Source organism: Camelus dromedarius, chromosome 3, assembly GCF_036321535.1.
Source record: "Camelus dromedarius isolate mCamDro1 chromosome 3, mCamDro1.pat, whole genome shotgun sequence".
NCBI classification, from domain to species: Eukaryota; Metazoa; Chordata; class Mammalia; order Artiodactyla; family Camelidae; genus Camelus; species Camelus dromedarius.
Window position 1 is genome coordinate 110190402 of NC_087438.1, and position 14975 is coordinate 110205376.

General features: G+C 46.5%; 1 protein-coding gene across 1 annotated transcript in view; it reads left to right on the top strand.

Annotated features, from left to right (window-relative positions):
• Positions 1 to 2016: 2016 nt before the first annotated feature.
• The window catches only part of SGCD (sarcoglycan delta), an 840821-nt gene continuing 827862 nt past the window's right edge, over positions 2017 to 14975 (top strand). Inside the window, exon 1 of the mRNA XM_064484486.1 lies at positions 2017 to 2544. The gene's annotated coding sequence lies outside the window, so the exon portion shown is untranslated. The remainder of the gene's footprint in view (positions 2545 to 14975) is intronic.

Here is a 14975-nt window from a genome sequence, read left to right on the forward strand (position 1 = left end):
CCCTTCCTTTTCTGGTTTTTGCCTTTGGTAGATGGATAGAAATCCTAACTTAAGCCCATTCTTCACTAAAGTCTGTTGCTGTCCAGCTCCCAGGTGTTGGGTGTTGAAACCAAGGGGCCAAATAAGCTTCAGATTTGTTATTGTGAAAAGCTCCACTGTTGTCTGAGTGTTAGCCCCCAGTTTCCCATTATGTCTCAAGCACATGTGCCTTTCCATATAGTGTCCCCTGCAATTTACAGCAGAGTACTTCCTGTAAAACAGGCTTTTAAGAGCAAGGTCAGGAAGAGTTTCCTTTATTTCACCTTTACCTGCCACCGCATTTCATCAGGCTTCCATCACCTGCACCTGGATAGCTGCCTTGCCCTCCTACTGGTTTTCTCTGCCTGCAAGTGCTTTTCTTTCTTCCTTTCCCCTCCCTCATCTCTTCCCCTGCTAATCCATCCTGTACAGGGACATATTGATCATCCTAAAATGAAGCTTTCATTATTTTCTTTCACTGTTTAAAACCCTTCGGTGGCTCCCCATCACCTAGGCAAGCTCTTTGCTCCTGCTATAACATGTCCTTCTTCATCTTTTATTGACCTCCTCCCTCCCCTTGAATGATCTCATTTTTCCAGATACCTGAATCTTGCCTACTCTGTAGGATTTAGCTTAAATTCCTCTTCTTTCATGAAGCTTTTTTTGGGGGGGGAGGGGGGAACCTCAGAAAGAATGACTCTTCATTTTTGCTGTGTCTCAGCACACCACCACCGAGAGCATAATTTGTGTGCTGACTGGTGTGTGGCAGAAAAAGCACAGGTTTGGCAGTAGGAGACCAGACTAACCAAAACCCGATGTGTCGAACCAAATCAGATGTGTGTGACCTTGGACAGGCCAATTTGTCTTCTCTGAGCCTCTATTTCCCCATTAAGATAATGAGAAGATTGGAGACTTAGAATTCTAAGTGACTGCACCTGTGCCCAGTCACGTGCATATACTGCTAGTTTCTAAGTTTCCTTAGAGATCTCATTTTCAATTTTCCTGTGATAATTTTACTTACTTGAATCATGCTTCTCAGCACTGAACTCTTACCCATGTTTTGAAGTTTTTCTAATTTTAAAATTCTCGCTTATGTTTGTTTTGTCTTTCTTACTCCTATCAGGAAGGAACCTCATTTTATCGTTGGAGCGATGGGGCCCAGGGAGGACCTGCCTAAGGGTACGCAGAGCAGAGAACCGAACCCAACTTCCAACCGGGGCGAGGGCTATGAACCAGGACCTTGCCAGGCATCGCACAAAGTGAGTGCTCACTAATTATGTGTCAGTTGCTTGGAGGTTGTCAGGCCCCTCTTGCAAGACAATTCCTTTCTCCCAGTAAGGAGAAGCCCTTTGGAGGCTGTTGGTTAACGGGAAAAGTGCTTACTCTGGGAAGAAGGCGGGGCAAGCCTAAACAGGCATACTCCCTCACCCCGGGTATCTGAACCCCGTTCTTCGCGGGGGAGACGTGACGGGGTTCAAGGATACTTGGAACCTGTCCCTTCAGCTGAGACACGTAGCCGCCTCCAGCCGCTGCTCCCGGCTGATTCTGTGGAGTGGAGCGCCCCGCCACCCCCCACCCAGCCCCGGGTTTCGCTTAGACTCCCTCCGCTCTGCAAAGGGAGGGGGGAGCTGGGGGAGCCTTGCACACCAGTCTTCCCGGAGCTGCAGGCGAGGAGCCCCGTGCCCTCGGGAGCCTGTCGGCGGCTTCCCCTCGGCTGCGCGGGCGCGCAGGCTCTCCTCGCCACCCCCACCCACGGCTCGCCCTTGCTCCCTCCCTCCAGCCCCGTGGCCAGAGCGCGCACACCGGGGCTCCGGCACGTGGGCGCGCGGGAGGCGGCGGCCGCGGCTGCCGCTGCCGGAGCCCAAGCCCGAGCCCGAGCCGGCGAGATCGCCCTCCATGCTGCGGGCTCTGCAGCCGCCTTCTGCTCAGCCTCTGGCCCGAGCCCAGCCGCGGGAGCCCCGAGAGCCAGTGAAGCAGCCGAGGGGAGACGGACACGGACAGGAGGAGGGGCGCGGCGGGCTGGGGCGAGCCGGGCTCTGAGCAAGGGGCGCCGGCACCCGAGAAGAGGCAGCCCGCCGCTCTCGCTCGCTTTTTGCTCCAGCCGCTGCTGGGGGTTCCAGGCAGCGCGATGCCGCTGCCCTCTTACTAGGTGGCGGCCAACGGAGGCTACCCGCAGCCGGACCCCGTTCGCTGGCGAGCCCCTGGTCTCTCCCGGAGGACGCGCCCGGCCACTCCAGCCAAAGGTAGCGCGAAGTCCGAAGTCAGCCCCCAGCGCCGCCAACTTCCCCGGGAGCCCCTCTCCCCGCCTCAGCCTGCGCCAGCCCTGGAAGCGATGCGCCCCCAGCCGGGCGGCGTGCCCTCTGCCAACTCGCCACCCATGGGATCCACTGCCCTCGGCTGCCCCGCTTGGAGCGCGTAGCCTTCGTCGCGTGGCCCGGGAGAGGAGCGAGACTCCACGGCGTTTCGCGGATTCCACGCGCGCCCGTCTGCTGAGGTCTCCTGAGGGGGCGGTGTCCGTACCCAGGGGTGAGTAGCCCGGTCGTGGTGGCGCCCTTTACCCCCAGTTAGTTGTTTGTAGGGATGGCAGGGAGAAAAGAAAGTTGAGACTCCTTGCACCTGTACTGGGATTTGGCAGCGAAACGCAACATTGGTTCTCCCAATCCGATTGCCTTCGGGGCATCCCCACACGCCTTCATTTCTAAACCAAGGAGAGAGACCTCTTCCGTTTCCCAAGGAGAAAGGGAGCTCCCTAGAGCAAACCACTGACTGCTCCCCCACCAGCCTGCCATTTGGGGTTTTTCTGTTGCCCGCACATTAAGCGGGCACCCGGAGTAAGCGCTTGGAGATCCGCAGCCTCCTGGGCGCTCTGGGAGATCGTGAGCAGCCCGGGCCCTAGGGGAGGCTAAGCGCGCTTCATTAAAGAGAGGCAGCTGCTCGAATATTAGGGAAGTGTGTATGTGTGTGATTGGGAACAGGAAAGGTAACCACAGGAGAAGGCGCGAGTGAAATTTTTCTGTCGCTGACGCGTAGGGTACCCGGGGTGCCCCGCTCCGCGGTGCAGGTTTGGGGGAGCAAGATCTGGGGCAGCCGGACAGAGTCCAACAGGTGGCCTGCGCGGGCTTCCTGTGGCCGGGCGCGGAGGAAGGGAGCCGCTCCCTCCCCCCCGGGCCCAGGCTGCTGCTTCTAGGGGCGCTTCTGAACATGGGTAAGGAAATGCGCTCTCTGCTTTCAGGCCCGATTCGGGGTGAGTGTGTGAGGCATCCAAATGCCTCCTGTCGGAAAACAGCGGCTTCATTGTGTGCCTGACTGAGGTTTCAACTTGGAGGCAACTGAGGGGCCATTCAGCTGGGGCGACGCGGACTTGGCTGGTCCCCGGCCTTCTTCGTGGTCCCTGGCCGCGGTTATTCCAGCTCCCTGGGATGGGCAGCGAGCCAAACCTCAGCATTTTGCTCCCCTGTACTCTCCCAAGCGGAGGGAGAGTTGCAGGAGCACCTGGGGAGTGCAATGCACAAGTTTATTCTTCTTTACCTTTGTCCTGCACTTTTATCCTAAGACTCAGATGGAAGAGCAGAGGTAGGGGTAGGGGTGGGTGGGGTGAGTGTGGGGTCAGGTCGAGTTTGAGAGCTGGAGGAAAGCGACTAGAGAGAGACCAAGTTCCCCACCCACCCACAGAGACTCGAATTGCGAGCTGGGAGAGGGCGTGGCAGTGCTTTGAAAAAGTTTCCTTTGAATGCACCATCCTTTGGTGAGGTGATTTTGGTCCTTGAAAGTGGTGGCACTCCAAAGTAGTATCTTCCAGAGTCGGCCGAGTAACTTCTCCATCCCTCAGTTAGCCCATCTCTAGATTAGGTACAGTCCCCCACCCCATGGCAGAAACCTTGTCTGTAAAGGAGATGCTTAGAGATGGATGTCAGGTTGGAAGATGGTGGAGCAGCTGAAGGGAGGTGTGTGGGGAGGGGAGGTGTCTGGAGGCAGCACACAGAGTAAACACTCAGATTTTGTATGTTGAGATGGTTGATTGGCTTTGAGAAGATTGGATATTTTGAGATACTAAAGCTTTCCCAATATGCCCTTGGTGCTGCCACTCCACTGCATGCCTGTGAGCTGTTTGTACTGTGGAAATGAAGTGATGGACACTCACAATGCAAAAGCACCCTCCACTGCTAGCGCTTGGACCAGCAGCGTCTCCTTCAGGGGAGACTCTGGGTACTAGAGCTGTTTAGCCTTGCTGTTTCTACACCATGAATTGCTGCTGCATCTTTCCAGCCCCCATTTAGTCTTTCTTCCCAAAATTATCCTTCTTACTTGGGCCCACGGGTAGCTGATGGCCAAGAACTTGTAAATAGAGTGAGCCTCTTGACTTGAGGGAGCTGGCTGACAGAGAGACACAGAGGCAGAAGGAGGGAAGAATCAGAGAGACATGTACACAGAGGTGAAAGGAAAGAGGGAAAGAGAGAAGGAAAGATGCAAGGTAGATGGGGCAAAACATAAGAGGAGTGGGGGGTGGGAGGGAGAAGTGGAAGGAAGGGAAGGGAGGGGAAAGAAATCCAAAGATGAGAGTGAACAAAGAAAGGGAAAGGAATGGGAGCAGGGCAGGGAAGTCAGGTGGGGAGGAGAGGAAGGCTGGAGAACAGAGGAGGCAGATGAAGTGAGAGGTACTCGCTTTTTGTATTTAATTTTTATAAGCCACACTGGCATTCCAAGGAAGTGGGCATAATCCACATCCTTAAGTAGCCAGCCCTTGGTTTGTGTTCATTTCTCTGCGGAGTTGTGAATTATGCAGAAATTGGACACCCTCTTGGAGCCCAGCTGCAGTGGAGATGACAAGGATGTAAGAAGTTTAGATTCTTAGTAAATGCACAAATGCATAAGTTCATTTGCCTTTGCTGTTTTTTTTTTTTTCCCCTGGGTAAAAAGGGCTGGAGAATGAGAGGGAAGAGTCGTTCCATTACCAGTATTTGCCAGTGATTCTCTAACCCCTGTTTGTGGAAGAATCTCCTGGATAGCTTCTGAGCAAAGCACATTACTGGACCCGCTCCCCTGGGAGTTTGATTCATTAGGGATGGGATTGTGCTACTGGAATGAATGCCCGTTAATTCTAAAGCAGGGCATCCCTGAGCCACCCTTTGATAAACATGGTATAGATGGTATAACACATTTCTCTAATTTGTTCCCATGTTTCCTCCTAAGAGACATAGTTAAATGCCTCCCCCTGGTATTCTGTCCTCCCCAGAAAAGCTCATTTCTTGTGAATTTCTCTGGATAAAAGGACAAGTCCAAGGATTGCTCAGCCAGGGTTACCTTTCCCCAAACCTCATTAATCACAGTAGCTTCAGGGGACAGTGGACAGCTCTTCTGGTTGACCTTGTCAGGAGTGTTCCAAATAACCAACAGGTATTTGGTGCTCGGCAGGGCACAGTCCTGGTCATTCTTTATACACTGACTAGTTAACACTCAAAAAATCTATGCCTTAGGCGTTGATACTATCATCAGCATTTTCTAGTTGAGGAAACTGAGACTTAGAGAAATTATATTACTTGTCCCAGGGAAATGATATTAGTTGTCTACGGTCCAGCAAGCGGAAAGCAGCAGTGCTGAAATTTGAACCCAGGCGTGCTCATCCTAACTCTGCATTCTAGATGAGTGGAGTTAAAGATGCTTGGAGAGCTCTCTCAAGCACTCTCTCTCTCTCCACTTTATCAACTGAGGAAAATGCAAAGCCGCTAAAGAAACTGACAAGTGACTTACCAGAGATCTTACAACCAGCAGGTGTCAGAACTGGGAACAGCGCCCTGCTATCTTGAGTCTCAGTCCAGCCTTCTCCCCCACGACATCAGTGGTTGTCACATTTGGCTCATCCTCAAGGTCACATGAGCATCTAAATCAAAATCCAAGTTCCTGGACCCTACTAGAGGCTTCCTGATTCCAAACCTTGGGGCAGAGAGCCCAGAAGTCTGTATTTTTAGTTCCTGCCTTGAGTCTGTGTCTGCATATTACCATTTGCCCCAGTTATTCTTTAGCTCTTGGCATCTGACGCTGTGGATCCCTTTCAAATGGCTTCAAGAGGAGAACTCCACGCCCCTCCCGCTTCAAGCAAAACACACACACACACACACACACACACACACACACACACACACACAAGTAGTATACTCTGTGTCTGCCGCAGCCCATGCTGAGGCACCACGGGTAAGGAAACAAGCTGATCAACCTGGAGGCAACTTTGAAAGCTCTTTGAGAGGCGTAGCTGTCACAGTAATGTTTGTTACACTCGTTTTTTTTTCCTGTGCCAGGTTGGAAGGCCTGTAAGGAAGCATCAAAGGGTCCTTTAATGCATCACTGTTGGTGTTTGTACTCATACTTGACACAAAACGACACCGTGAGCCAGGCCACCGTGCTGCTGTGACAAAGTGTCACGCTCCCAATTTAGTGGTTCTAGCCGTCAGGTAGGAAGGACCCCTCTCCTCCCTTCATTATTATGCTTTTGACTCCCTCAGAATATGTCCGTGCCTCCTCCTGCAGGTAACAAGTTGCCATCACGCCCACGCTCCTTCTGGCCCACTTAAACTGTTTTCTCGGTGACCTGGACATCTTTCCCCTTCTATTTCATTGAAAAGTGGCCAAAGGTGCCAGACATCTTGTCCAGCAAACTGTTTTGTCATCTTTCTCTTTTCAGGTCCAAGTTTATGTTCTGAATCTGTCGCTTTTAACCCTGACCTCTTATTCAAGGATGCTAATTGAGCTGAGGTAGCGCTGATAGGCAACTGTGTGTTACATGTGCTTTAAATAACCACAGCCATTGGTGAATAGAATGTAAACCAAAGAGTAACTTACATTGACAATGACCACATCTTTAACATGCTGGGAATTTTTCTCCCACTTCAGTGGGGGAAACCCACTTTTCTGGCATGGCTGGCGGTAGAGAAGTAGACTGTGGGAGGAAACACTGAGTGGTTAGGGCTTGGGCTCTGAGGTCAAGGCCTGCTTCCACCTTGCTTGCTGTTATAACCTTGGCCTGGTTATTGAACGTCCCCAAGCCTCCATTTCTTCACCTGGACATAGAAGCCAATGACAAGATGGCCCTTCTGTGTTTGCTGCTGGGACTTACCTCGGTCAGGGACCAGAGTGCTGAGCCTGGCGTGTGGTAAGGACTCACCCGTTACCTAGTATTTGCTAAACATACGACATGTACTAGGCTCCATTTAACTGAGGATGAAACTGACATCCCAGGGGTTAAGCAACTTGCCCAGGTCACCCAGATCCTAAATAACAGACCCAGGCTTATGATCCAGATCTGTCCTTTTCAATTCTCCCAACTCTTACCGTTACATTAACATGACTCACTGTTCCTTCTTTATACATTAAGACAGAGTGTTGCATATGAAATGTATTCTGGTTTGTATTTTAATTAAACCCATTGCTAGATTGTCAAGTAGAACACTTCTGGGTGGGAATCTTTTGAATTTGGGGGGATGATTTTTAAGTGGTTACATCACCTCCAAGTACTGGTTTTTGCCTTTTCTGGCAGTTGGGATAGAGTTTTCACAGATCCATCCCCAGTTACTTTTGCTTGGTTAAATTCTCCCTGTTTCTAAAGTCTTGGCATAGATGCTGCTTCTTTAGGAAAATCACCCTTGACTCTTTAAGGGCTAAGTTAGATGCCTTTCTAGTGTGTTTCTTCACTTCAACTGTAGTGTGTGTCCATTTACTTCTTTTTATATGTGTTCCTCAGTCTGTTTGTAAGCTTTTTGAGATTACGGACCTGGTCTTAATTGAAGTTGTACCCACAGTGCCCAGGACAGTGCGTGGCATATGGAAAACGTACGGAATACTTTTGAATGACCAACTGAAACTTTGAGCTATTTCTTGGTAGCAGAGAAAAAAGTGGTCATTGTCTTTGAACTCTGAAAGGGAAACATGCAAGCATTGGAACTGGAAACCTTCTGTATTATGTGCCCCCAGAGGCATCAGTTCGTCAGACGGAGGAGGAATGTAACGGTATCAGTGGTTGTCGATTAACTGTGTTGGTAGCTTTGGGCAAGTTCCATCATGATGTTGCTTCAGATGTAATTAGAAGGGACATTCTGATTTATAAGTTAATATGATTTTATCTGTACATTTAATTAGTTGCTCAGAAAGGCACTTTTGTTCCTCAGCCCCAAAATTTTAAAAATTAATAGGCTCCTGGAGTTAGAACCAAAGTTAGAGATAATCTCATTCTACCAGCTTGTACAGGAGGTGAGAAAACTCAGGCTCAGAGAAGGCAAGGGACTTGCCTGAGATCACCCAGCAAGTTAGTGCCATAGCCAGTGTGAGAGACAGAGGTTTTTGGCTGCTCGCCCAGGACTCTTAATGCACAGCCGAGAGTGATGAACACATTAGTGGTGAGATGCTTATTTGCTTTGAAGGGATACTTGCAAGCCTTCTCCATGCTTATAGCCTGGACTCTGCAAAATTCCAAGATAAAGCTGATGCTGAGAAGGAGGGATGCAGGACCAAAATGATCCAGGCAAACGCAGAGTGTCAAGAGACATTTGTGGGAGAGCATCTTGGTAGGTCCTATGTTGGCAAGGTCTTGTAGGTTTCTGGGATTCCTGGTCTGCTTTTCAAACAAGGAAATGTGACTTGACAGGGCTTCTCCTTTGATGTTCTTGAGTGTGGTATGTCAAGAGGTAGAGATGTATAGAAGTTCTTTGCCAAGCCCCTGGCATGTTGGCAACGCAGTGGTTCAGATCACGCTCTCCTTTCTTCTTCGTGCTTTTTCTAGATGAGAAGCAGTTACCTTGAGACCCTTCTCTCTACCTCTGGGTTGCCTTGGAGTCTGACTAAAATAGACCAACCTAAATCCATTCTCAGACACACAAACCTGTTCAGTGGTCTCTGACGTGGCTAACACACAGATCTTTATCATATGGTGTCAGTATTATGGAGGCAGTTAAGACACAGATCGTCGGTGCGAAATATTGTGGATGATCCTTTGGAAACATTATAATCAGTGCTGACAAGGCAGTAGAAATATTTCAACACAGCACCTTCCCTGCCTCCCAAAAGATTTGCCACATCAACCCAAAGTAACAAGACTGGGATCATTCAAGAAGGTGGCACAGTTAAGAATTCTCTTTACCTCTCAGCCATAATCAGTCTGAGATATTGGTGCTATTTTTGATTCGGTGTTCATAGATTGAGTGCAAGGGGGAGGCACCTGTCTTTGTACCCCTCCCACCAGAACGAATTGCTCCCTTCTCTAGCTTGTGTGGGTGCCAGATAAATCCCTCTATTAAAAGGTAATTCCTTTGGACTTCAAATAACTGGGGATTTTCTATGGTCCTCTTAAAATGCCAGACTTCCTGGGTGCGATCTCATTGAGCTACTGGAACTGCCTGGACCTAACATCTGGCCCTATACTTCTTTAAAGAGGCATTTTGACAGGCATTAAGGGTGAACACTGCCAGAACTACCGCCACCAGCCCACCACCTACTGCTGTTTCTCCTGCTAACGCTCATGTTTGCATTTACTGAGGACCTACTATGTGCCCACATGGTTCTAAGTTCTCACACGATTTTCCTTCCCTCTGATGCCTGCTAACCCAACATCGAAGTTATGATTAGGGGAATGATGATATTATCATAGAGATGACAAATAATGCTGAAAAGTATAAATAAATAAGTGATATTGTGAACAGGACAATATTGAGAAGCAGTGCAAAATGGCGGGAGGGAAGGGGACACCTCCTTCCTTCACCCGGTACCAGTCATCCAGGTCTCCAAGTAGGGTCTTTGGAGAAAGGCAAGGAAAGGGCGTCTTGGAAAGTTAACTTGTATCAAATCCCAGAATAGGGCTTTAAATCCAGAATTTTCTTACTTTTAAACTTCACTAACTAATACTGTCTCCAGTTGACTTAGAAAACTCTGAGCTTGAAAGAAGCTTAGGGAATATCTTGTACTGTGACTTTCAAATGACTATAATGTACATTACAAAACACATTTTACATCCTTGCCTAATATATAGGCACACACACAACTGGCACAAAGGTTTAAAAAAAAATACTACATAGTCTTCCTGTGGGATATTTACTGACATTTCCTATGCCACTGTATTGTTACCCACTGTATACACGTCCACATGCAGACGCAGCATAGTCACGCATGTAACTGAAACAAACATTTCAAAAAATAATATTTACCCTTTTTCACTTTGGGTGATACCCCTTGATATTTTCTGTTCTGTCCTAGTTCATTAAAAAGATTATGCTATGACCCACAACATTTATTTTGTGACTCAAATGGGGTGAAACACACAACCTGGAAAATGCTGACCTAATCAGTTCCTGTAGACTCTGAGAGATGCAGAAAGTGAGGCTTGGGGAGATGACGCCATTTTCCCTCGTCTGAGATCCCATGTCAGCCTAGTAGGTAGCAGAGCTGGCGTTAGACCTGGCTTCGGGTGTTCGTCCTCCCCAGGAGTAAAAGCATCTTTTACTGTGGACTCTGGGCCATTACTTAGCTTCAGTCTGACAGCAGGTTGTTGTCACTGATTGCTCATATCTTCTGCTTTTTACCTGGACTTGACTTCCACTCCCTTAGTGTAGAATTTTTTTTTTTTTTTTTGGTGGGGGTGAGATTTGAGTGACAGAATTGATTGGAGGTGTATGGGTTTGGCAGAAGGTGCTCATGGTTGGAAGGGTCCGTGGAGGGGCAGGAATGGTGGTGACCCTGTGACTCCTCTGTGGGCCTCTGCAGACTTTTTGATCCAATGGTTGGGGTTGAAATCCTGGAGGATGGAAGAAGCATTGATGCCAGTTTGGCTGTCCTTTATTCCCGTACCTCTCTCTGTCTCTGGACCCTTTCACAACCCAGAGAGCTTTACTCTTAGGTTTCAAGGCATGAACACAGCACCACATGAGAGCCTGGTTTTGCCATTCCTGGTGTGCAGAGAACACTTGCTGGAAACTGAAGACTGTTGCGACTGGGGGGAGCAGAATTTTTATTTTTAATGGTAAATTTCAATTTGTTTTGCACTGCATAGGAATAGTAAAAATCGAAATAGTACAATATTGGTAAAAAATATATATAAGCATTCTTCCATCCCTGATCCCAGGTCACCGTTTCTCTCTTTTCCAGTACGACTATGTTGCGTGAGTCTTCTGCTTTTTCCCTGCCAGGTATGGGACAGAAAGCACCTGTTTTTCCCTCTTTCACACAGATGACAGATGGGCTGTACCTTGTTTTTTATTTATTTTTTTTATTTAAATGGTGCATCTTAAGGTTAGTTATCAAAACTTTATTTTGAGCTGCCTCTTTATTTTTCTGAGCTGCATAATATTTCATCACATGGATGTGCTGGGATTCATTTAAAATGTAATGATTAAGAATCTAAACCCTGGAGCTAACCTGCCGTGTGTGTGTGTGTGTGTGGATGTGGGCAGGGAGGTGGGGGAGGAGATGGAAGGGGAAAGAAGATATGGGGCAAGTGAAGACATTGCCTCTTGCTCTTGAAGAATCTGGAGACAGCGTTTACTTACCCCAAACAGGTTGAGAATGATAAGCAATTGTGTGTTATTGAGACCTAAGCTGGATGCTGTCTAGGAGGTACCTGCTACAAGATCATTCTATGCAGAAGGGAGAGCAAGTGCAAAGGCCCTGAGATAGGACAATGGGCTTCACACTTGAGGACCAGCAAGGAAGCTAGCGCTCCTTGACGGAGAGGAGTACAGTAGCGCACGTCGACTCCTAGGAAAAAGCTGTTTTAAGGCCAGTCTATAGACTGTAATAAAAATAAAAAAAAACTCTATTTAAGCCACCTCAGCTAGGTTTCTGTAGAAGGTTTAAAGAAGGGTGTATGACTGTTTCTAAAGTACAAGAAAATAGATTTTTTCCTTTACAGAGCCCAGGATTTTTCAAAGTCTCTTGCCTGTCATCCTAGTGAGTTTGAAGGAAGCAGAGAAATGTACCCAGGAAATAAATGTTCAGTGAAGGAACAGACACTTGAATAAGGGAACTAATTAGAAAGTGAACGCACCAGGTTCGGCTCCTGAAAACAGCGGAAGAGACGGAGGCAGCTCCATCCGGATCTGTAGGCAGGGAAGTCAGGGGAAATTTCTGAAACAAGCAAGTTGTAAGTTATCAGCTGGGAAATTCCTTTACCAGCCAAAGTAGGGAGGGAGTTTTACTTTGCACTCAAAGTTACAGGTTTTTCATTTTGAAAATCAGTTGTTTGGATGGAAATAAAATGAAATAAACAGCATGGAGAATTACTAAGAGCCAATTCTGCCCTACCCAGCGTACCTTAAGGAAGCTTCTGGAGTGACTGTCCCAGCGTTAGCCCCACGAGGTCAAAGACAAAAATACAGGGAGAAATGCTTGAAATGTGTGAATACATTGTTTTGAGTGACACATATTTTTAACAACAAAAGCAACTCTTAACTCCTAGCTTTTTATTTTTATACATCATAGTGGAGAACATTATACAGGACCACTTAGTTTGGGGAAAACACTTACATTGGATGTTTTCTATGCACTTATTTCTTTAAAAAAAAAAAAGTAGCAATGAAAAACATCAGTCTGGGTGGTCCTTTTTCTGATGCAGATCATTCAAACTGAAATCCTTTTTGTACTCAAATTGGGCCTGCCAGCTTCAAAAGAGGGCAGTCAGGATAATATGATAAACTGGCCCGGGTGTTCAATCTTAGCTCATCAAGGCTGCGCCAGAATTGACATTTCCGTACCCAATGGCTTGATGCTCTGATTACAAATTGGTCCTGAGTAGCTAGGCTCTTTGTAACTTTATTCACTAAGGAATTGTGCTTGTATCATTAGGTCTGTTTTGGTTTTGAAACCTGGAGCAGGCAATATGCTTCTGGTTGAAGAATGCAATAGAGAGAGATTCATACAGGAACAAATGCAATTTTTTCCATGCAAAATTAAGAATTTCATCTTCCTTTTAGAGAGTGATGATAGCATTTCTCTTCCCACTTCCTCCTGGAAGTTTTACAAAGGTAGCTTAAATTGTAGTTTTAGGAAGGGTATTGAGTATTTATATTTCCCATCATTGATTTTACTTGTGATAAAGGGATGAATTATTTCCAAAATAAGTAGATCTCTAATTGTATATCTTTTGGGCTTAACAAGAATTCTATTCTTTATTCCACTGTATGAACTTTTTTACGTAATGAAATTACCAGCCGTTGTTTTTCGCTCATGGACTTTTTTTTGTACTTGGGGTCTTGAGAGAATAAAAGACAAGGACAATGCTTTCTGTCCTTGGAAAACCTACAGATGGCATGTATTTACCCAGAGCAGATTGAGTGGTGAACTATTGCACATAATTGAGAGTTAAACTGGATGTTATAGACAGTGAATCCACTAGGATTTGGAGAAGGAGGTGGTCAGCCAAGAGCAGCATAATTGGGTGACATTTCCAACACATCATCAAAAAAATCACCATATGATAGGAAAGTAGACAGTTTTTATATGACCACGAGTACATACACTGAACTCTTACAACAGTAAGTTAAAAATTATTATTTTACACTTTCACTTGGCCCAGAGTACCCCAAAGAGCGCAAAGCACCTAGATCATGGATAAACCTAGGTTTCAGTGTATTGCTAGGCTTGGAGCAAGTAAAGGAACTCTCCAGCCCTCCATATGCTCAACCACTGCCCCCAAAGGAAACCACAAACCTGGAACCGAAACCCAAATGAGAGGTATTGAGCAAGGAGCAAGTGAGAAAGACCAGAACTGTTTTGAGTGCAATACCCATAGAGCGTATCTGAGGATCAACCTTGAGTGAGCCAGCTCTCAACCAGAAGCTGAGGAAGCTGGACCCGACTCCTGCATGGTATCAGGACCTGGAAGGGGGACCAAGTAATCTTAGGTTGGGAGCCTCTCCTGGCTTCCAGCGAAAGCAACCACCATTCCTCTTTAGAGGAAAGCACACCTGTTTGGAACTACAGGAAACCCACAAGTGAAGATACGAACAGTGGTCCCACAATCAAAGATGATAAAAAAATATACCAGGAAACCAACCAACATCAGTCAGAGATGTAGGAAGGAAAACAAAACAGAAAACAGACTCAAACCCCTGAGCTTTTCAAGTACTGGAATGATTACATATTACATATCACAATATAAAGTACATTGATATGACTCTTTAAAGGAAGAAAAGGAAATTATTTAAAGTATGAGCATGCAACAAAAGACTGTAAGAAATGACTGGGAAGATTTTACAAAGAACTTTTCAAAAGGGAAAAAGGAGTTAATAGAATAAACCTAATGGGTTGATAAACAGCATAACAGTCCCAGCTGAAGTTAGAGGAAGGCAGATTGGAAGATATTACCCCAGAATTCAGCACAGAAGAGACAGGGAGATGGAAAATCTGAGAGAGAAGTTAAGAGAGAGAAAGGCTAAGCTGAAAAGTTTGTTTTATGTTTAACCAGAGTCTTAGAAAGGGAGAAAATGGAAGAGACATCACGTTTGAAGAGATCGTGTCTGAGAAATTTGGGAGTTTGAGATTTGCAAGTGTAAGCCACTATTTATAAAAATAGATAAACCCTGAATTTCTTCTGTATAGCACAGGGAATTATATTCAATATCTTATAATAACCTTTAATGAAAAAGAATATGAAAATGAATATGTGTATGTAGATGCATGACTGGGACATTGTGCTGTACACCAGAAATTGACACATTGTAACTGACTGTACTTCAATAAAAAGTAAATAAAACTAATGGTATAAATCTTCAGACGTAAAAAGTACAAACAAGATAAATAAAAAGTGAATGTGTACCTAGACATGTTGTAATGAAGTTGCAAATACAGAAAAAAAAGAGGTCTTAGAAGCACGTAGGGACTAGAGTCATATCACCTACAAAGGAACCGCGGTTAATATTGACAGGAGGCTGTTCAGTGACAATATTAGAGGACAGAAGACCTGAAAGAGTATCTTCATAGTTCTC